This window comes from Dryobates pubescens, chromosome 6, assembly GCF_014839835.1.
Source record: "Dryobates pubescens isolate bDryPub1 chromosome 6, bDryPub1.pri, whole genome shotgun sequence".
Lineage (NCBI taxonomy): Eukaryota > Metazoa > Chordata > Aves > Piciformes > Picidae > Dryobates > Dryobates pubescens.
Window position 1 is genome coordinate 16322224 of NC_071617.1, and position 24106 is coordinate 16346329.

Consider the following 24106-nt stretch of genomic DNA (forward strand, 5'->3'; position numbering starts at 1 on the left):
TAAAATGGTTACACTCAACAACTTTAAAATAAAATTTGGCAAAATACAACTTTTACTACTTCTCAATTTGTAGCTCATGTTACAGCTCTCGCAAGTGAACAAATTGGAAACTTATGTCTTCCAGGCTAAATCCTGAGTGCAGCATATAGAATAAATATTGACTCTAGCGTAAGGACTAAGGGTCAGAACCAGCCCTGCTTTAAATCTTTTCTGTCCAGCTCTGCCAGCACGAAGCCAGTCTAAAACCACAGCAACTGGCTCCTGAAGAATTCATATTCTATAGGGCAAGCATAGCATAGACAAGCTGCAGTGGCTCCTATGAAATCCTTACAATCATGCGCAGACCTCTGCCAAAACCCTTATTAGACAAGTCTAGTTTATGTCTGGGATAAGCCCAGCAGCCAAGCAGCCTTACAAGAAAGAGAGGCCACCTCTGAGCGCTTCCCCACCTGCAACTGAGAAGAAAATTGCCTTGGCCTTTTGGGAAGAAAGGCAGCAGATCTTGGCTTGCTGTCCTACCCCACATCTGCATCACTAATGATAGTCTGCAAAAAGCTGTTTGGTGTTGACATCCCATTGGAGGAGGGGTGGGGGGTTGGAATCATTAAAAAAACCCCGCTGGGTATCCTAATAAAACATTTAATAGCTTCAAACAGCATCTTCTACATAGACACAGTCATAGGTGGGCTAAGCCTGAAGAAGGGCTCTTGACCAGCATTCAGTGCACAACTCTGAACTGAGGCATTTGACTGGCATGAAGATAGAGAAGCATTTGTTCATCCTTCTTTGCAAAGTTATGGATTTGTTCACGGGCTGAGGCTGTTACTTGGCAGCATACGGAAGTGAATGCAGACCTTGGGCTATACAGCTTTGGCATTTTACACAAATAAAGCAAAGATGGCCAACTGCATTTTCGTACCACTTGACATCACACTTGTGCTCTTTGAACTCCACTACTAGACTGAACTGCATTTTCAACAACCCCTGGTTAGGGGTCCTGTCTGACTGTGGGTTTACAGCTAGCCTTATACCTGTCCATCTCAGCGCCTCAAGGGTTGATTGCAAATTCCTATGGCAACCACTGGCACTTGGCAAAGTCTTGAATTAGTGGGGAATGCAAGGATTTCTGTGCTTTTGCTGCCACTTGGCAGGAGTTGCAAGCCATCCTCTCACACATGCAGTTCCAAGAAGGTAGCCCTTTTAAAACAGGTTATGTACATTTGTTTCAAAACAGGACATACACATTTGTTTCAATCTACCACTTTCTATATTGTAACTGCTCTTGTTACCTGTTCACATTTGAAGATACTACTCTAACAGTAGTAATCCACCCCAGATGTTCCTCCTGCCCTTGTGATTTCAGCACTTAACTGAACATACTACCATTCTCCAAAACAAGTCAGAGAACCACAGTTTTGGAAACACCCTGAAACATTTAGAATAATACATTTCTTTATAAGTTGGGCAGTGGCTGCACCAAATCATTGCAATATATTTTTTCAAATGTCATTTAAAAGCACCAGCCAATAAAAAAAGAAATACTATTCAGCAACTAGACATAGTACATAGTCTATTTACTATTAAATGATCAGTCAGATTTTCCTAAGCTCACTTGAAGAGAAGCTACAGGGCAGGATCTGTTTTCCAGTGCTACAGCGGGTGCACACTGTGCTCACACTGATTCCCCAAGAAGCCAGAAATGAAGGGGCCTGACTAAGAGGATCCAGCTACAGATGCATCAAGGGTAGCGTGCAAGCTCACTGTGACCAAGCACAAGCTTCTACTGTCGGATTTTTATGAAAGCACCTTTGTGTCCCTGGTAGTGACTGGTTTCAAGGGCCACAATCTGTGCACATAAAATCTGGCACCCAGACTGGTGCAATTATTTAAGTGCTTGCACTAAATTTGGCTCGTATTTTGGAAACTGTTCTAGAACCACAGCATAAAGAGGTGGCATTGGCAAGCACATTTTAGTTAATTGTAGTAGTATTGATTGTTTTATTCATGTTAAGGATTTACCAAACTCACCTTAATCATGTTAATTCAGATAATTCAAACTATTATCTGAGACCATTATCTGAGTATGTTGAAGAAAATAATTGGAATTTGACTGCTTAAATGCATGCTGATGCCAACTAAGAACATGAATAATCAAATCTGTTGCACTCTAACATCTGTTAACCTTAACTGTATGAACTTACACCTGTCTCAGACATTTAATATACATTTCAATGGGTACATGCTGTGAAGAACAAAATTCTCCTTGCCTCATCTGAAGGTGATCCTATTGAGTCAAAGGTCAGACACACTCTATCCCTTCTGTGATGACCTTACAGAAAAATCAGGTATGACACAAGAATCTCTCATTTAACTTCAAGGACATTTGAACAGATATGAGATTTGATTCCGAGCGATTGAAAGCCAACAAACTATTCCAACACCATGGAGAAGTAAGAGCTAAATTCTGCTCCACATTATGATGGTATGAATCTGAACCAATGAGTTCCAAATTCTAGATTTATTCATCATAAAAACAAACAGATTTACACATCACTTAGGTTTAAGCTTTTACATCCTACATACCCATTATCTGAGGCTATTTGTTACAATATGAAAACAAACTAATCCAACACCTTCTAGATGTGTACAGAGAAATTTGTGACATACATTGCAATAAGTGTTCAATTACATGGTAGTAAGAAAACATTGGCAATTTTCTTCAAGAGAAGCTGGCTTGCATCATAAATGCTAAGAGCACAGCTGCAGCAAAGCACTCAGTTTTTGCTGTGTTAAGTATCTTAAATACAATTTTAAATTGCCACTCTCTGTTGAAAAATAGCACCCCCCAAAAAATTCAAGTTGAGTATATTTTAAGAAGCCATAGAAGAAGCCTACAGCAGAAATGCTTTAACACTGACTTTTTCACTATAATGACAAGGACTGCTCACTCAAATCACTATTTCCCATTTCAGCATTATACACAATGTACACATTACAACTGGATGGAAAAAATGTATAAAAAAAGCTTCCATGTTGCCAAGGTCCAAATGAACATAGACTTATTTCCACAAGATAACTTCTTTAAAAAAAAAGAAAGGGCGGGAGGGGGGGTAGAGAGAGAAAGCTACATAGAAGCCAAATTAATCTTCAACACTTCCTTTATAGGTATTAATTTGTAAGCAAATTACACTTCTCCTGGAATTGAACAAAGCCCTGCTATTAAAAGAGATGCCAAAATAGCCATGCCAAAACAGCCACAGGACAAACAAGCTTGTCAGTCATTTAGCAGCTAATTGATCTCTCTGATCCCATCGCTTTTAACTAATCAGGTAAATATTTTGTTTCTGCCTGTCTAACCTTGCTGTGCATGTACAAATCTGTCAGAGGTGCTTAAGCATATCACATAATAAAAAAATCTACCTGTTCTGGATGTCTGTCTTCTGATGTGGACATCCTGAATCCATCTCCACACACACACACAAAAAAAAAAAAAAGCTAAGGATTTGGATTATTCAGACTAAACATGAGAATTATATAAACTGCTAATCTTCTCACACTGCTACTTATTTCCTTGGGGAACAAGTTAAAAAATGAAACCAGATGAGTAAAATACCAGTCATTTCCCCATGCAGACCTTAAAACGTGATGGCAGAGCAATGGTAGATCTGACAGACAGCATTTCCAGTGTCACTAAAACTTCAAAAGTCAACAAAAATAGCACAGTCATTTTACTCCCCCTCTCCCAAATTTTCTTTTGAATCCCAGTATGCAGCAACTTACAAGAGAGACACCAGCTCCTATGCAGAGAACAGTCAGAAACAGACAGCCACCACTAAGGTCCTTTTTAAATGCTATTTTGATGGCCTAAGTAAGGTTCATATAATGCCTAGTCCCATTGGTCCTTATTTGCAGAAGAATCAGTTCCTCTCATGTATAAGTTCAGAAGCAAATAAACAGTAGCAAATAAACAATGTATAGTAGTATCCAAAGCGGTGCTGAGATAGAAATTAACTCTAAATTACTGGGATGATTTGTTTAGCAGCAGAAACTCAACTCTATCTCACTTTCTTCTGAGCCACAGCAATTGAACATAAGGATAGCAACCCTGGATGTGTTCAAAGGTCATCTGGATGTGGTTCTTGGGGCTACGGTGTAGGGGGAACTTTGTAGAGTAGGGTTATCAGTTGGACTTGGTGTGATCCTGAGGGTCTTTTCCAACCTGAATGCTTCTGTGATTCTGTGATTCTGTGATAAGATGGCCAATCCTTGAGAGTGTGAAATAGTTTCTGATCACTATTTGCAGGATTACTTTTTTTTTCCCCACACCAGCAGCACAGAAAAGAAATGGAGCTTTGGCCCTGCCGTTGTCCCCAAACTATTATCATGTAAATTAATAGACATTATGTGGCCTCTGAAAGGCAAAATACCTCAAATCCATGAAAAGCAAAGGTTCAGACACTGATCAACAGACCTGTGCTGCTAAGTCTCTGCTAAGATACCATACAAGTATTTCCCCAAGCATTACCAGGGACAAAAAAAATTACATCAAATCTCATGTCAGTACTACATCATTTTTAGGTAGAAAGTGATTATTAATGCTATGTGATGCCACTGGGACTGCAATCAAAATTTTGCAGTTTCAAGAACTGGTGAAAAATACTGAGATTAAAGAACTTCTTCTCAATTTAACACAAAGAAAAACGTTAATCAGAAAGGGAATTCTCACACTTTATCAAGGGCAGATTAACTAAACTATGAATCTAGCAGCACTTGTGCAAGACAGGAGTGCATATGCAAAGATTCCTGTGTGGATGTGGTTTGTACTCATTTCTAGACTTGCAAATTGTCTATGCTAAGGGTAAGAAGAGTGTCAGAGAAGAGTTCAAACTGCTAAAGTTGTCAGCCATAACAGTTTTCCTAACCAAAATGGCATGCAAAGGCTGAAATGCTCTGCATTTTCATGGAAGTACTGCAACACTGGGCAGCTGCTGGGGAGAACAGACCTGTGCTGCTAAGTCCCTGCTAAGACACCATACAAGTGTTTCCCCAAGCATTACCAGGGACATAACAAGAAATCAAATTTCGTGTCAATACTGCATCATTTTCAGGTACAAAGTGATGATTATTCTGTTGCCAAATGGAAGTATTAGGCAAATATCAGGCTTTTGCCTAGCATTTCCATCTTAGAGGGAGAATATCGCCAAGGCTTCTGGGAAGTGAGGCTTTTTTAGTTCAAAAAGTTACACAATCTTAATTATACAACCATGGCAGATTTTGCGAACAGCTATGCCTCCTTTCACACCATGTCAGAAGAAGCCACTTGCATTTCAGATTAAAATATCAGCATTTTTCTAACACTTTCTTGAATGAGCAAATGCACTGCGCCTCTGGTGAACGTTCTCACCCCGGGATGAATTACATAGGAAGGCATTTATAGTATCTGAACTTGTGTTTGTTTTTCACTCACACCAATTATTATACAAGCTTATTTTAAAACCTGCCATTGTTTACTAAGCCCTGTGGTCACCACACGTCAAAACAAAAACAGATGCAAGCTGAACATCAGTAGCATGTTCTTACAATTTCCTTTAATGGGTTTTTTTTTTTGCACCCAAAGTAGAACAGGCCTTCACAGCAGTTTTATTTCAATCCATTTTGAATACTTCATTACAGTTCAGCTGAGATCAGCTATTAAGCCTCAAATCATACAGATGTCACAACAGTCACTACTCTGCAGACAAAATGTTTCATTTTGACTAGTAATTCCATGCAGGTCTTTTGCAATAGCAAATCTAGTCACTTAGCATTGCCTTAAGATTCTGACCACTACAGCAGTAATATAAGGTACATTAATTGGACTGCACATGTAAGGATGGTGCTTTCTTTAAAACCCTCAGGATACCTGGCAGGGGGAAAGAAAGAAAAAAAAAATAAAGAAAGGGGAAAAAAGCTCTTTAAAATTAGTCATATTCTACAGCACTTCTTTCCTTTTCATTGCATGAAACATTGGAAGTCACTATGTATAACATCCAATTGCATCAGAACATCTCTTTAAAAAATCAGTAAAGTGAGCATGAGCTTTCTGCTGTGTTTTGCAGGCATATATTAAATTTCAGTTTTTGCAGTTAGACTTCTTTACACAAAACACAAATCAACTGTGTTTATGAACAAAAGTATCACTTCCCTGACCAAATACCTCTGAAAAGATGATAGCCTACCAAAATGTCCTAATCCACTTATAAAACCTCTGTGTTGGTATCTGAGGGACAGGCCAAGCTGACAGCTTGGTTACAGATTCTCAATAAATGCAATACAATAAACCCCAAAATATTTCTTGGGAAAGACGCTGCTTACATTTCATGATGACTTTATATCAGACAGGGTTAGATCAGGGCATTCTTAGTACAATCAACACCTTAAAGTTTCATATATGTATCCCACACCAACTTTTTTTGATACTTCTCCAAGAAAACTTGCAATATGAATCCATTATTCTATAGTTAATAAATGGCACAAGAGGACACAAAATCAATGCTACCCAGGAAAAATTGAAGTAAGGACAGCAAAAAGTTTAATTTCAGCCACCAGCAGAGAGCTCAGCAAGCTTTAAGAGGGCAGTTTAAGGGCTGATGGTCTATTGAAAGGGAAAGCAAGTACTGTTCAGCTCTGGAAAACTCCAGACAACTTTGTACAGGGTTTTCATGCTCCTGCACATTTCACCAAATCTAGTTTTCTTTCCATTGTCAGAAGTGGAAGTGAAATCAGCTAGCCCAAAGCCTCTTGGGTGCTTGTTATACACCAATGACATTTTGCACTACAAACAAAAAAAAAAGCATCACCAACATACAATGGTAGAATAGTTTGGGTTGAAAGGCACCATTAAAGATCATAGAGTTCAACTCCCAGACATCTCCTAGTCCAGCCCCCAACATCCCCATTAAAAGAAAGGAACAGACAGTGTACATTCATGAACACATAGGACTTCATGTTTGCTAACCTACACTTTAAATCATTACTAAAAGTTCCTTGGGAGAGCACATAATAACATGAAAAACTGGACTGCAAACCAAAACCCTGTAGGCTATTCTCCTGAAGACCAAAGTACAAGGCTGTAGCACTCGGATCACCTAAGGCAATTAATCAACCTGTTTATTCAATTGAACCTTTCCTTCTACTTCTCTCTTCCTACCCACCATGGCAGGATTTGAGGACACCCTGTTCGCCTGGAGATGGTGAATCACTACAAGCCAGCAGGCCCACTCGGTTCCTCAAAAGACACAAAAGGTGTAAAAATAGCTTGTACTAATGAAGCAAGTACAGCGTCAGCAGCCAGATGAGCGTGGGTGATCAGATAAGGGTCTGTTGTTGCAAAGGGCAAATTATTAAGAGGATGCTTCTCCCTCTCTCTCTTTTTATTAAGCTTTGTTCTTCCTTTGCTGACACCAGTCCTCTGCAATGCCTGATAAATGACACCTGACAAGACTGACTCCTCCTGTAATTGCGAGTTTCATACCGGAGCAGGAAGCTGGGCCTCTCTGTGAGCTGAAGGTACAGTGGAGGTGTCACCAAAAAAAATAAATAAAGAGAGGCAAAAATAAAGCCTAAAAATAGCTAGGACTACCCACTGAGTATGACTCTGTGGGTATATTTAGCCAGTCTAACACCAACTTTTCTTGTTAAAAACACAAACTTACCTTTATGCAAAACAGCTTCTGTTTCTAAACGTAACTTGAGAAACTTCAGAACATGAGGGGGGGCAAATTCAAAGCCTTTTTCACTGAGATTATGAAAAGATTAAATGTGAAGAAAATTACATGGGTTTTGCATCCTCACATAACAAATAGAGAACAGTTTCCTATCAAAACATCCTAATACAGACCAGGAAATAGACTCAGAAGTGAAACCAGAGCTGTACCAGCAAACTTCTCCAGGGACCAAAAATGAGACTCTAAGAGCTGAAGGAAGTGGGACATGTCCTGTGCCAGCTCTGGCTGCCTGAGCCAGCAGTGCCCTTGAGAGAAGGCACCAGAAGCATCCCAGCCAGAAGCAGACACATAGGCTTGAAGACTGATGAGATGCAGTTGTACTTTGACAACTCTGTTTGGCCAGCTTACACCAATTCACCAGCACAAAGAAGCTTTTAGGAACAATGCAAATATAACTCTCTCCCATTTAAGGCATTCCTATGCTGCCTAATAAAGTAGTAGAAGTAACTGTCTGGCCAAGTGATACCGTTTCATCTTTACAGGCAATATTGAGAAGCACTTCCAACCACACCTTTGAATTTCTGATTCCCAGTCACCTCTACTATACAGGAATTAATGAATGTGTCCTTCAAGTGCTGATGCTGCACCTGTGTATGTCAGCTGGTGTGCACATCGTGGTGAGTAGAGATCAGGGCTCAGAAACCATCTACTGCCTGTCTGCTCCACTAGGCTGAAGTCAAGGGGTTGCCTCATGCCCAGGAACAGGAAGGCTCGCATTGAGTCCTGGCCCACCTCTGCATCACCAACACTTGCTAGACTTGCCCATGAACATGTTTTGGGTCCACTGCTAACCACACCTTACGGTGTCACAGGAGTCTTGCAACTTTCATGGGTTTAACTGCAAGAGGATGAGCCACATTCTCAAAGGTGTTCAGAGATGTTCAGCAATCTCTCTTTCCAGAGCAACTTTGTACTTTTGCATGGCATGAATTTTGGTCCCTCTAACCCAAAAGGAAGGCAAGCCAGGTCTCAAGACTCTCCTAAGAATGCCTGCAACTGTTTAAAGTACCTTATTACTGGAAGTAGCACACATGCCTACTTTTGAGTGCTATGCATGAGCTGTGCAAGGAAATGGTCTTTTCTACAATTATGGATTTTCTGCTTAATACTGTGATTCCTTAGGATGATGCTTACATGACTGGTTTGCTTCATGTCCTCACATCAGTTGTCCTGGGACCAGGGTTAAACAAAAATGTACAGGTTTATACCAGACCTTTTATCTCATTTACAACAGGGGAAAAAGCTCACTGTAAAACATTGACAACTTTGTGTTCAATATTCAGTGAAAATTATTCTTCTGACACTACTTATTGTATTCTGATTTTGAAGTATTTGTAGTTAATACAATTATCTTTTTTTTTTTCACATTAAATCCAGTGGGAAATTGAGAGGATGCTTTTTTCTTGATGTGCTGTGTTAAGCTTGATATTCTTTGTCCAGCATGGATATGGGGCAATGCTTTTAAACTAAAAGAGTGTAGATTTAGACTAGATATAAGGAAGACATTTTTCACAATGAGAGTGGTGAATAACCGGAAGGGGTTGGTCAGAGAGGTGGCAGATGCCCCATCCCTAAAAACATACATGGCCAGGTTGGAACAGGGCTCTGAGAAACCTGATTTTCTTAAAAATGTCCCTGCCTTTGGGGTTGGTCTAGATGACCTTTAAATATCCCTTCCAACCCAAATCATTCTATGATCCTATGATTCTTTTCAGTAAGTTCCTGCTATGGCTCTTCTCCATCGGTCAGTGTTTAAACAGCAGGTGTTGTAAAGTCACTGTCCTGAGCATAAGACCCTAGCTTGTGCCTCCACAAACACGTGGCCCAGGTGGGGAGGGAGACTGCCTGTATCTTGGGTGATACGGTGGATCCATGGTGGCACTTTCCACAAAATGGAAGTCTACAGTCAGTGACAGCACTGCTGATTTCTTACCCTGGGTAGGGACACCTCATGGTGGGCAACTGGAAGCAGCAGGTGCCAGTACAGGGTAGCAGTAGGGAAGGCTGCAAGGGGAGCCACGGGAGTCAGTAGAAAGAGATGGTGTTAAGTAATGAGGGGCTGCGCTATCTCACATCTTCCTACATCCTGCCACAGGTCGCTTTTCCTGCCACAGCCTTCTCCCTCCCACCCCTGCACAGTGTCACTTTCACCAGCATGCACTCCCCTCCCACTCAGCAACATGTAAGGCACACCATGATTCATGTCACCTCTCCAATCTGGCCCAGCGTCTCTGAGGTGCAAGCAATAGATGCAGACTATGAAAGGCTAGGATTAATGCTTTATTGGCAATTACAGCAGGCAAGTGGCTCAAACCATAGTGCAGTTTTTCCTTTGTGAAGACCTATATGAGGTGTGAGCAGGTTGCCACAGGCCTGGTGCCTGCTGCACGGTGCCATATGTCCTCACTGCTGGGCAAAAGGGCAGGTCCAATTAGACATCTTGTATTATTAATGTTCTGCTGCTTCATCTGTCGATCACGTATCCTCTTTACAGCCTTCCTGAGCTCCAGCTTGTGTAACACACTGACATCTGTGGAGGCACTGCTCTACCTCAGAAAGCTTGGGCAGAAATCTGGTAGAGGAGATGGGACACCTTCCTTTTGCAGACCCAAGGAAGAGGTGGAATGGCCAAGAAGTTTAACAGATCATTTAAGCTAGGATTCTCAGGCTAAAAGATGAGAAATATGAGATATCTGCCCTGCCAGCAGTAATAATTACAATGTATTATTAACAAAACTCAGGTTTCATCATCAACTTGACTCCAGTTTCAAGAGCTGATCTCACCCTAATCATCCACCAAATTACATCCAGCATGTCCCTCTGAGCTGAACCAGTACCAGCAAGGAAGGCCACTGGTAGCTATTATGCTGAAGAAAAAGCACAGGTAAAAATGAGCTATCAATACTACAACAAAAGAGGTGCAAAAAACTACAGACGGATCTCAAGCTGCTCAAACCCAGGTTGCTCTGACCACTGGGATTTGATCCTACCAGAAAGGCAGAGCCTGCAACTTCAAAGCGGCTGAAAGGAGAGGTCTCACCGTCAGTGCAATGCTACATATGGCACAGCTGACGTGACTCTGCTGCTGCAAAGGATTGACTCCACTCCCCTCAAAGGTGTCAGTAAAGTCACAGCTTCTCTCTTGGATCTCAAAACATGAGAAAGGCCACCTACATGTTTGCTATAATGAAGTAGCCAACTGTTTCAGTCACGACCCAACTGCTGCAACAAAGGACCCTTGCTTGATTTTGTTCCTCTACCAAGATCATCATCAGAGCAACTAAGATCTTCAAAAGCTTTTTCTCAACCTCTGAGATGAAAATGCCATTTTAATTGTGGATCAGTTACGCCTGCTTGAGTAAAATAACCCCAATCACTGGGATGCAGCAGCGTAACAAACAGTGCTCTTCTAGCAGGGAGCCTAATTGCTCTGTTAGCACCAACAAAGAGCGGCTGGTTCATTAGAGCAAGCTGGAGGAGTTGCTGTTTGTATCTTCACAAGCAGGGAATATTTGATTGCAAAACCACTATGGGTGTTTGATCCAAAATTCAGCCTCTGATTTCTGATCAGCAAAACTTTAAAAGTAAAGAAGCTATCAGTCTGGTATTTATCACTTTCTCGGGGTAACATGTTTTTTTCTTCTTGATCTGTTCAAGGATGTCAAATCTAATCTTAAAATAGGATTTGGACTTTTATGCTCTATACAAACCTGCTTAGCAAAGAAAGCAGCAAGAGCAGAACTGATGTAAACCACACTACAGTTTCACGTGACATCTGGAGGATGCTGGCAGTTAAGTTGCTGTGCTGTAGCCTGACTGCACCAGGACCTTGCCAGAAAGTGCAAAGGGCAGAGGAAGGCCAGCAGAATGCCAGCAAAGGTCAAAAGCAGCCATGCTTCCTGCTGGCTGCTCAGAGCAGGTCCGAACAGCAGGCAATCTGGCAGATGGCAGAGGAAGCATACTTTAGCATGATTTGCTGAATCACACTAAAGGGGAACATGGCAGCAAGTCCTGATGAAATATTCAAGAGCTCCCTTTGCCTGATGCAGGGGACCCCAGGTGCAGTTCTGCACACCTTCTGGGAGACCATGCTACTGTGCTCAGGTTTGTCTGTCCACCCTCTCCTTTACTCATCTTACAGCCTGCACAAGACATTGCCTTGCTTGATGCTTTGGGGATGTGCATTTCTATTTCTTTTTCCTTTGTAACTGTCTTTATACTGAACACTTTGTGAATGGAAAACATAAATGAAATTTCAGGCAGATACCTCCCTCAGCAAGTCTATCAAGAGCAGTGGATCTTCTCCAACTCAAACTCCACACATAAATATGTCCACAGACAGGCTCAGACATATCTGCATAATGAGGCCCATTTGCCTGAGTGTTTGCTAATGGATGCTTGACAGTAAGGGACACCACAAAAGCATACAGTTTTGTTTTGTTTTGTTTTGTTTTGTTTTGAAGCAAAGGAACAATGTGTTGCTTAAAAAATGCACCGCCCATGGATTCAAATCCAAACCTTAACATTGACATAGAAATTAAAGGTGCAGAGCAACTTTTTCCCCACCCCTTTCCATCCTCCTTGAACCAGCTTGTGGGAAAGTTAAAAGCAATATTCCACCAGTGAAATGGAAATTGTATCAAAAAAACAGTACAACAAAAGCCTTCAACATAGTGGAAAACTCCACATGGGATATTCTCAGGGAAATCACTCAAATGTAAATGCTGCCCAGTGTGCTGAGGGCCCAGGTAGGTCACCTCTTCGCATAGCCAGGACCATACTCTGCTTTTCACCCAGAGTGCTTGTCAGGATTGGAAACCAAAACCTTCTTTTCTGACAGGTCATGAATTAAATAACTACGGATGGTTTCCAGGATCTCTTTCCTTCTGCGAGCAGTCTCATACAGAAACAATAAAAGTACTGACACTGTAAATTAGTTCTAGGAGTATCTTTTTCATCACAAAGCTGCTGCATGATATTTCTTCTCTAGTAGCAGTAACAGTGAGTTCAGGAAACACAGAGCACCTGCCAGCATTAAAAGAAGAGCACAACTAAAAGAATGTGCCCCAGTTGTTAAAATGGTGTTTGTTACAGGCATTTCCTCTATGCTAACACTCCGCTGAAGTGGTCCAGGTAACAACAGCAATAACCAATAACAAGGAAAAAGTTAAAGGAGCACTAACAGAAATGGGACAGCACTGTTCACTGACATTTTTAAGTTCCAGTAGGGTTTATCCCCTCCATGATCAGGTCTGGATTTATAGCAAAGGAATTGAGTAAGTGTATGACTACTGCATAGAAAGTTTCAGAAGGTGAAAAGTGTCTGAAAATGAAGATCACACCACCGAAATCCCTACCTGTCCAATACCTTCTGTTTTCTCCTTGATTTTCTTTCTCTCTCTACAGTGAACTGAGCTGCTACAAGATTATTTTTCTGTGATTCTCAGAAGAAGATACAGAAGGAACTGTGGACAAGCACTGAGAGCATCAAGCCCCCAAGAGACTTAGCCTTTGTCCCACTTGAGAAGTGGATACTACGCCAGTTTGAGTGGATAGTGGATTCTGAATCCTATCTTTAATTAAAGAGAAGGTGAAATCAGGCAAACCTACCTCTTCCTCAAATACTATTCTTTCCTCAGTATCCCTCTGTTCTCCAGAAAAAATGGTCTTCTCCCTGTTGGTGACAGGGGGTTATGCAGGCACAGGATCCAAACCCTTTCCTACTATGTCCTCACCATCTGCATGTTGTCTACTTCTCTATTGACAGCTTCCAATAAAAGCTTCCTTTAATAGAGTTGTCCTGACTCACAGGTTGGGGGGAGGGAAGCTGACCTTGCTGCAGCATCAAGAGCCTCTGACGCATTTTGGGAGGCTGTGGTTTCAGGTCTGAAAGCATTCAGCCTTGTTTTCAACTAGGTTTTACATGTTTAGCTTCCAAAATACCACCCTATAGCTCCATGTCCATTTGTAACTCGATGTTGTTTAGTGGTTCGACTTAGCACTATTCAGGGCTTCAGCCATATGCTTGCCAAATTAGCAGTACGCACCAGCAGAAGAGAGTTTCTCAGAAACACAGCCACCCAGGCTCCTGGCTGGCTCCACCTCTTGTCCACCCACTCCCAGTTTCAGACATTTCACATTCCAATACTGGAAGTGTCTATGCAACATAAGTTCACATTATTGCACAATGCACTCTGCTCCTTCTAAGAGCCACCCCATCCTCAAAAGTACATCAACGCTACCAGCAAGAGAGATGTTTACAGTGAATTTCTATCTGAGTGGGAGTATTTTCTCCAAGAACCTCCTAACAAGGATATGAAGCGTATGACTCTCCCCTACGTTTGGTAAAATGGTTTCTGAGATGGCATTTATTTCATGCTTCCACATCAGCATTCCTTCCCCTTTAAGCTGCCTTTTGCAAAATTGAGAATTAATTTTTACACTTCCCCGAAGTATTTCTGTGCTGGATAATTTTAGGACATGCTAAACAGAACAATTTCTGCCTATCTTAAATTTAGAACTGAGGCCATTTGTAACTTTTGCAGTGAAATACAACTGATTGTCATCAGTGTGTTTTGCTATTTTGTTTTTCTTGCTGAACGGCTTGAATAATTGCTACACTCCCTCCTTCACTTAGTTTTTACATTCTAACAGGTGAATGAAATCTTTGGTTTCAGTTTAACTGGAGAACACAATTTCTTTTAGAATGGGGAATTAAAAGTCACAGACTCACAGATGATTCACAGATTGCATTGGATTGGAACGCACCCTCAAATGTCATCTTGTCCACAGGCACCCTCAAATGTCATCTTGTCCAAAGGCATCCTCAAATGTCATCTTGTCCAAAGCCAGGGGAGGTTTAGGCTGGATGTTAGGAAGAAGTTCTATACAGAGAGAGTGACTGCCCATTGGAATGGGCTGCCCGGCAAGGTGGTGGAGTCACCCTCATTGGAGGTGTTCAGGAGGAGACTTGATGGGGTGCTTGGTGCCATGGGTTAGTTGTTTAGGTGGGCTGGATTGGTTGATAGGTTGGACGCGATGATCTTGAGGGTCTCTTCCAACCTGGTCTGTTCTATCCTATTCTATTCTATTCTATTCTATTCTATTCTATTCTATTCTATTCTATTCTATTCTATTCTATTCTATTCTATTCTATTCTATTCTATTCTATTCTAAATGTCATCTTGTCCAACCCCCTGCAGCAAGAAGGGACACCTCCAACTGTATTTCAAGGTGGGCACAATTTTTTCCCCAAAGGACAGTACCTAGGTGGAAATGGTGGTGTCATGTGTCTCTGAAACTGTGTTCAGCTTTTCAGTTATAATTAAATTTTGGCTGTTAGCATGGAAAGCCTATTTTGCATTCCTTTGAATGCCAGTGAGTTATATTGGTATCACCTAAAAGCAATTTTTGACATATTTAAATAAAGAATAGATGACCAGTTCTTATCTGCCATCTCTTGATTCAGATCTGTAACCTTCATCCTTCACACCACCATGGCAGCTGATCAGTGGGGAAGCAGAAGAGTTTGGGGCCGGGGGAGGTCCCAGCACCCTCTGAAAGGGCATGCTGGCAGGGCTAATGGCAAATGTAGCTCTCAAAAAGCCCTCCTGATTTCACAGCCAAGTGAGTTCGTCATAAGCTGTTGCTACCGTCCACCCTGAAGTTCATATCCAGTAGTCAGTGTTCAGAAATCTGATTCAGACTACTCAGTGAAAATTATGATGGCAAAAACAAATCAGTGACAGAGGTACAGGGAGACAGAGAATCCTATGAGAGGGACAGAGCAAGAGACAGAGAAGGACTTTTGTACTTATTTGTTTCATCAGATGCACTCGGAGTCATTAATTTGGAAGATATAACATGACTGAGAGTCAACTACCCTTCATCCTGTGGAAACGATACTGAAAATGGAGGCAATGGCTAATAGTTAGCTCCTGTTTAGCCTGTGAGCAAGTAAAAGGTTAGACTGCAATATTTAACCACAACTCTCATGTCTTTCGAGAAGCACAGAGAAGGCTGCCTGAAAGAAAGTCAGACATCTGCCATGCTGCTTCCTGTGTGCATGAGGTGATGAAATTTGACCCAGCCTTCAGCCTCATGTAGACAGTGAGTTTCCTCTGGTACAGTGGCTGCCACACAGTGTGGTTTCTGGTAGAACCCATTTCCTTCTGGGGGATGTTTCCCACAGGGACAACAGAGGCTAGCACTCTGTTCATGACACCATCCATGACCATCAAATCTGCCAGCTGGTCACCACGCAATATAGGCATAGGTTCAGTGCTTTAAGCAGAATTGGCTAAATGAGAATACAATGAAGAGCCCATGAGGGGTAGCAAGACAGGGGAAATTATTTGTAAAAGTCCTGAGACACAGTACCATAAGGAGAGCACAGCATCTACTACTCATCTTGATGAACTATTGAAACTGTTACTTTAAAAAGTGAGAGGCATGTGCATTCATTCTTTTTTAATGTTCAACCCTAAGAGGTCACTGTGTGATACAACAAACACCTTAGTGTCAGCAGCATTCCTCTCCCTTCCCATATGCTCATCACCAGGTGTCCAGTCACCTACAGTAATGTCGCAGATGCCTTTCACAGGGACAGTTAAAGCAGGCAATAAAGCAAGACATGGGAGGGAGTCCTTCACTTTGATTGTCTGCCCTTATCCAATTTTAGTCACTTAAATGTACTTACTTTTTATTCCTCATTAATCTCAGATGGAATCCAAGAGTTTTACAACCCCCCATAGAAGTTTTAAATAAACAGTTAAAAACACACAAAAAATTGGGAAACTGAGTTTGAACAGCAAAGATACAAGCTCACAAATGGTCAAATATCCTCTGGTTTCCCAGGGTTTGAGGCCTCTGTTTTAGAATCTGTTTTACTATGACACTTTTTTTTCCCCAGTACTTAGTTGACTTTTTCACAAGAGTGACTACAATCCAGTGTGGGACATGGAGGACTCTGAAGGTGAGCTGCCCACAGGAACTTCTAAAGCATAAATTTCTGTACTGCCATTTGCCATGAGATGAGAAAGACAGAGTAATAGGAAATGTAACTAGACTGAAACGGTTTTAGCTCAGTTCAGCTAATTGAAGATCCTCTTCATGAAGTAAGGTGACTTAAAAGGATGTATTTCATTCAGAGATTTCCATGGGAAAACAAAACCCAAAAAATAAAAATAGCAATATGGAGGTTTTCCAGCGGAAAACTTGTTCTTGTGGAAATTCCACTTTCAGTTGACAAATTGTTTTTATGAGAAATTCCTAAGAAGCTGTAGGCGCAGCCCTCATGCTGAGAAGTTCAAAAGCAGCTCATGTCTGACCCAGTGCTCTCAGATTTCCCACATCAGATAGACTCCAAGAGTAGAACCCTTATCTTTCCCCTACCCCCATGCAGACTCTGCAGCACATAAGCAGTCCCACTGTGGGCACAACAGTGTATTGACTGCAATAGCAGTGCACACACTTGGAATGCTTATAGCATTAATCTTTTAACATCCCAAATCAAGATTAATTACAGGCTCTTATACATAAGCTGTCCCTAATGCTCTGATACTGGTAACACTGTCATTGACTTCAGCAACAGGTTTACCTGCACTAGGGATTGCAGACTTGAGAGAGTCTTAAATGAAACTACTCGTGGTAGACTGTACCAGAGAGAGAGAACTTGGCTTTGATTTTTATGTGATTATATGAATGGTCACAAATTATGGTTATAACTCCATTGTTTTTGTTTTTATACTGGCTTAAACCTGCTAATAAGAACCACACACTTCACAGCTAACATTACACAGAGTAAGACAAATATTTTTAGTGAGCTTGCTAAGGGTCTTCTAAATTTGCAAGAACACTGAGTAAGCATCTCCTTTACAGAATGGTATTAGAAAAGCATAAAACATTTGTTATAAAGCATCTTCTATCAACCACTTTAGCATGAATCATCATACTGTGTAAACAGTCAAGAAATCATATTTATGGCAAGGCTCAAAGTATCTCAGAAAGCTTAAGGAATAAAAAAACTCTTAGCGTAAGCAGGCTAGTACAAGCCCTTACAGTTCAGAAAGGTACTGAGCACCTAAATCATTCACCCAAGCATTTGCAGTGATTTACAGTATTTGTGTACCAACCCTGTATTTTCAGACTAAAGCATTTTTAAAACAAAGTAAAATGTAGACACCTATAAGTAAAACAAGTTAATTCTACCAACTGCACAGGACTGGCCTTAACAATTTACTCTCTAGAGTAGATGCTGCCTCTTTCCCAACTACCTTCTGTCCCATATAGCCTAGCCAACAGCAGTGTGGGTTCAGCATCCTCTAAATTGAGATGAGCTGGAGGAACTCAAGCACAGCAAAGCTGTGGTGTGAGCCTCATGGGGCTGTTGAGGAAGCCATTGGAAGCTGGCCATCTGCCAGGAGTTGCAGGCTATGAGGTGAAGGAGTGGACAAAGGCCACTGCTCAGCTGCTACAGTGACCTTCAGCTATGCTGACCTGTGACAAGAACACAGTCCCTGGCCACGCTCATGTTTCTGAACTGCATGCTTTCTTGGCTATTTGCAGCACTACATACACATGTATGCTACTGACTTCATACATGCACAGCTCATGTTCACGCTGCGCACAAGGCCAACACGTTCCCCTTCACCCATAATCGCAAAGCAGCTAGCCAGTTACAGCAGGGCTACTGCTGCTTTGCACCCCAGGAGTGCAATAACCACATGATCTCACTGAGACATGTGGTATGGCTGTGAAAACCATGTATGTCAAGACAGAACTGCACGAGGCAGGCATTTCAGAGATCAGTTTTTAAAATCCTGTGCCCCTCCACCTAAAGGACTTACTCTTTTGGGACATCACAACAATAAAATACAATCATAATGAAAAACTTATTGATACAAGCTTTGTTACTGAAGTGACAAGAAGTGCATTTATTTTCAGAGTTGGACACTCACAGGAATACCCTCACATGCCAGATAGTGTAAGCTGTCTTTTCCAGCACACAACCGAGATAGTTCTACTACGCTGAAGCACATGTGATAAGGGAAGAGGGCCCAGGCTCTTCTCCATATTCTCTGCATACCTGTTACTATCACACAGCTGCTTTCAAGTCTACAGTTTCCTGTGCAGTATAAACTGCATACCACTTCCCCTATGGAAAAAAATATAAAAAAGGCAAAAAGCAGCCTTACTTGTTCTTAATTGATGATGGAAATACTGTCATATTTTCCACTAGCCAAGCTTGAAACCATTACTGAATGAACCTTCATTAATTTTTCCACAACATTTTGCAGAAATGTCAGGAAACAGCTGCACCAGAAATGATTAACTGTCCTTATCACTAGGACTTCATTGGCCATTTTCGGATTGTACAGGTCTTCTTCTTCCAAAACTTACATTCAGGGATGAGTTTTGCTATTCTTTAGTTGACTGCCTCAAAACGTTATTTTCTCTTCAAAAGTACCCGATTACACAGGTTCAGTGGTGCACAGACATTTTACAACCAGTGGAAGAATTTGTACAGTTTGGAGCTGCATACTTCTAGGAAAAGATTGCTTCCTGCAGATTGCTCAGCTGTGTCTTTCTTGGATCAAATTCAATGAAATTCACAACTTGCATTCAGATTCTATTTGCCAGTCAGACTGAATTCATTACACTGACATAAACTCCTCCTGCTGCATTTTCTAACTCCTTTCCCCTCCTATCCTACTCTTTTCCTTTCCCTTTTTCTCTCCCCACACTCTCTCTCTCACCTCTGCTTTGAGCTATACCATGTGTCAAAACTTATATTACAAAGCCCTGTACATTTTCTGGCAAAAACAAGTGGAACAGTATACATCATCATTCCAAACATGCAAACGCTGAGATGCTAGAAGGTTTGGTACAAAATAAGAGTGCAGCCATCTGGAGATAACTGCTAGCGCCGATCTGAGATTCCCAGCTGGCTGAAACTTTGCCGTCTTGGAACTTTCAGCAAAGCATCAGTTAGCAAGAGTCTCCCCACACAGGGATTTGCATGGGGCACTGGGGATTATGTAATCATTCAAAAATGTAAATTCTTCAGATTTTTGGGACACAGCAAAAAAAAAAAAAAGCAAGGTTCACAGGATTGCTTTTAAAGTCTGATATAAGACTGTAAGACTGTATTGTTCATGAATTTAGCATTACTACAGCATGTCATGTTACACTAATTCTGCATGTATGTTACTGGCAGATTCAAAACTGCAATTGTTTACCCTATGTCTTCAGTGAGGCTGTAAACCTTGAATCTGTAACCTTAGAACATTTTTAGGCAGAGGGAAATACAGATGCAAATAAGTATATACCTGTATCGGAAGTTACGTAAAACTAATCCTGGCAGCTGTGGTTCAGTGTTGACTGCTGTCACGTGGCACCCCTAACAAAAGGCAGGTTACTTGTAGAAATGGTACAGCCACATAAATGGAGATGTACCTAGATGTTATAGAGAAAGAATCCTTCCTGCTGCCTGTAATTCAGAACGATTTTCATGACTTGCTTTTAAAACCGGTCCTTCCACAGCAGCATGCATTGCAGCACACAGTCCCCTCTGCCACTGATGACCTCACCCTGTGCTAGGTCAACTCCTGAGTGTCTTCATTGCCTTCAGCAAGTATACAAACAGCTGGCAGATCCTGCCCCAGAATGCCCAACATCAACCAGCACTGCTATTTAATTGATGCATTGATGGCTGGGGGAAAAAAAAAAAAAGGGGGGGGGGGGAGGGAAGGAAAAAAAGAAAAGAAAAAAAAACCCTTTTTTAAATTGCTCTACCAAGGCACTTGCTTAGATAGCAGAAATTGCAGTACACTATATTCTGCTTAAAATACACATGAATATAGATAGGGTTTATTTACTAGGTATGCAATGCTGCCAAAAGTATTCAGGCTTTTCAAGGATTCAATTTTGTAACAGGCAATGCCGCATTCCTCCTTCATGGTACCCTTATCTGTCTCTGCGCTAGTTTGAAAGCAGTAGCTGGCAGTGCCAGAGGACTTCGGGGACCGTGTCCTTCCAACACATGGCATGTCAAGGCGCTGCTGGCCATCACACGGCCCTCTGCGCATCCCGTGTGCGGGGAGAAACGCAGCCAAGCTGTTAGGCTGCGCTGGGCAAGCCCTGGGGTTTACATTTCGAGAGCAGCTGGGAAATCAACATTAGACAAACACCGCCCCGCAAGCGCAGCCCCTCGCCAGCAGAAGGGTGCCGGAGCTTCCCGGGGGGACTCAAAGGCTGGCAGCCGGCAGCTGCGGCCGCCGCAGGCTCTCTCCTCCCGCGCTTCCCTCGGCACCGGCCCGCGGCCCCCGCCCAGTGCCGCCCCCAGGCGCGTCCCCGCGGCGCGCCCCAGGCAGCCCCGCTGGCGCGCGAGGGCAGCAGCCGGGGCGCGGGGGGACGCAGAGCCTCGGGGGCCCGGTTCTGCTTCCCCTGGGTGTTTTCGAGCCTCTTTATTCCCACCCCAGGCTGCCAGAGAAAACGATGAATCCCGCCACCTAGCCCAGCCGCCTCCTGGACGTGGCAGAAGAAAGATGTTTTCTCCTAGCTAGTGGCAGGACAAGAAATGCGAGCTCCGGCATCCCCCTGAGCTTGCACATCTTGAGCTCAAACCGCCTCTAACGCACAGCCTCTTCCTGTTCGCAGCATCAGCAATGAGCAGCAAGATCTAGAGGCAACGTACTAACAAAAAGAAAGACCTTGAACTTGCTTCACCCTTTGCATAGTCATTTATATTTGGTCAAAGTGGATAACAGCTCGTTTAGCACTAGGGTGGTGGCATTTTACGCTCGCTAGGCATTTGCTTTACCCAGGTATAAATAGCAAAATGTTTCAGGCGGTAGAGAATCGGGACCAGTGTCTTCTAAGGATTCTTAGCCAAAATAAAGCAGCTAAGTCCTCCACAGCTTGTGCAATCTCACTCTGCTGTAAGAATCATTCCCTGCAGGATCCATGGGACTGCTGGTTTGGCAGCATTGCATGCTCTGGTCTTCACAGAAAATCTGCCTTCCTATCACCCTAGTATCTAGTGGCAAAATCAGATTGCAAGCTTTCACCAGTAAAGTAGGCAGTAACAGGGTTCTGTTTCTTAACGGGAGCCTTTTATTAGCTTGCACAACATATTTACTACCGTACCAGCATCAAGTGCTTGCCTTAATAGCCTTAGCACACATGGCAGTAGTACATACTATCATAGTTGCAGTAACATTGGTCTGAACTACATTAATTGAGAGCATCTATTCTGAAATTCAATTGTTGCAAACAAAAAAAAGTAAAGCATGTCATTATTCAGCTGACACATTGCCAGTGAGAGTTCTCAGGCAACAAGGGCCCAATGCACAGAAGTGCCATTAAGTTACATGTTAATGAAACCTGAAAAATTTATGCTGAACCCTCATTTCAGAGTATGGCAACCATGCTCTTGTGTACCAAAGTTCTCAGTTTTCCTCTTATATCCTGCCTGGTGAGTCAGGACATGAGTAGGCTTCTATAATGCAGGAGTATTCCACTGCTCCTGCTTATAAATTTCACACACTGTTAATGCTTCCCAAACCAGCAATGGAGCTCAGGAGTGCATGAGGACAGTTTATTTTCCCACTCAACTTTCAACATAAATTCCACAGGACCTCTGGTGGGGATGCCGCCTTCTTTTTTGCCAACATGTTTGTTGGTAACACCCCTGCTGACAGATGTCAGTTTGCATCCCTCTTATCCACCCAGCTCTAATCCCAGGCTGCATGGAAACACCTTGGTTAGCTCTCAAACTGCAGAAAGGAAAGAGTGCAATGCACATACACACGATTTCCATTGCAGGGATAGAGATCCATGAGAACAGATATAGCACCACCCTGGACGGCAGAGTATCTAGAATCAGTTCTAGGTCTGAATAAAGGTTCAAGGGATAGTCCATCTCAATTTAATCCTTTATGTTCATTCCTTCATATACAGAACAAAACACAGGTCAAATAAACTTGCATGGATAAAACCTGGAGGTTTTATCTCAAAATATGGTGTAAGTGTGCTTTGAGCACCTTCTCCTGTGGTCATATCACATGAGAATCTCTAGTTTTTTTTCCTTATGGAAGGAACTCACCTAGATCCCATGGATGCAGATAAATATTACATGATAATTAAAATGAAAAAAAGGTCAATGAGTAGGATCAAGCTTTTTCTTCTTACTATTTAAAGTCAGTGTCATTAAATTCTGAAGGCTAACAATCCTCTGAGCATCAATGATGTGCTCATGTGGAGATTAGAGGAGCTTCTCAGTGCCTCAGGTCTCCTACAGCAACAAAACTAACTGTCTATACTGCACACAGGCACAGTTTTTGAGATAGTCAATGTGAAACCTTCTCAGCCTGTGATTACCAACCCAAATAAACATGGAGCTGCAATGAGTAGCTGAAAAGGCACCATTCCTTGACAAGATAAACTGGCTTCTGCACTATCTGATGCCATTGTAAGACATCTGTTGAGGATCCACTAACTTTATGCTAGTTTGGGTGTCATTATACTACAGTATCACCACTTTCATAACTGCAGTTTCTATGTGCTCAAGTGTTCAAGACCCAGAGGAGAAAATAGACCTTGAACAGGATTGTCAATGTTGCACTTGAAATGGCAAGACAGTCAAGCAGAAATCACCAATTTATACTTTGGGACAATTTTAAAGTAAACAAAAAATCCAATGTTTCAGATACCAAACTCACCATTTTTTTTCTACTTCTTTGGCTCAAAAAGCATGCTCCCTGAATACTTGATACAAGAACTGCATAGAAAAGGGAAAGTGGCAAACTACATGCCTGAACAAAGCCAAGACAGCACTTCCAAATGAACAAAGGCATAACCGTCCCCAAAAGTTGAAATGCTTCCGATTTCAGTGAGAGCTGACTTCAGTTGTAACAAAAGGCCATGTAATCAGTATTTAAATGTGAGTGACTTCCACAGGAAACCTTCTGAGAATGAAAAACTATTCATTCGGGCCAAATGTCTTAGTTCACTCAAATCCATCCTTTCTTTGCTCTCCTACCTGGCTGTTGCTGACAAAGGTGCAAGCGAGTAATGGTTCCAGTCAAGGCAATTTGGTTCACTGCTCCAGCAAATATGGCTGTCGACTCTCTCCTCCACCTATTTGGAAAACAAATATGAAAGATTCTTAAGGATTGTGGTTGATTCAGCTTGCCGTTTGATTTTATAACCTATCTGACTTTACGGCATTGGTCACATCAAGGAGGAGGCTCAGGGGTGACCTTATTGCTCTCTACAACTACCTGAAGGGGGGTTGTAGTGAGGCGGAGGTTGGTCTCTTCTCCCAGGCAACCAGTACC

General features: G+C 42.1%; 1 protein-coding gene across 5 annotated transcripts in view; it reads right to left on the reverse strand.

The window, feature by feature from the left end:
• HIVEP2 (HIVEP zinc finger 2) overlaps positions 1 to 24106 on the reverse strand; it is a 151084-nt gene that overhangs the window by 34072 nt on the left and 92906 nt on the right. For 3 of the 5 annotated variants that reach the window (XM_054162666.1, XM_054162665.1, XM_054162668.1), the window contains one exon: positions 23809 to 23906. The exons of 1 other annotated variant lie outside the window; for it this stretch is intronic. The gene's annotated coding sequence lies outside the window, so the exon portion shown is untranslated. Of the gene's footprint in view, positions 1 to 20222; positions 20379 to 23808; positions 23907 to 24106 lie in introns of those variants that run through there. One more of the 5 variants, XM_009901369.2, reaches the window with a different exon arrangement.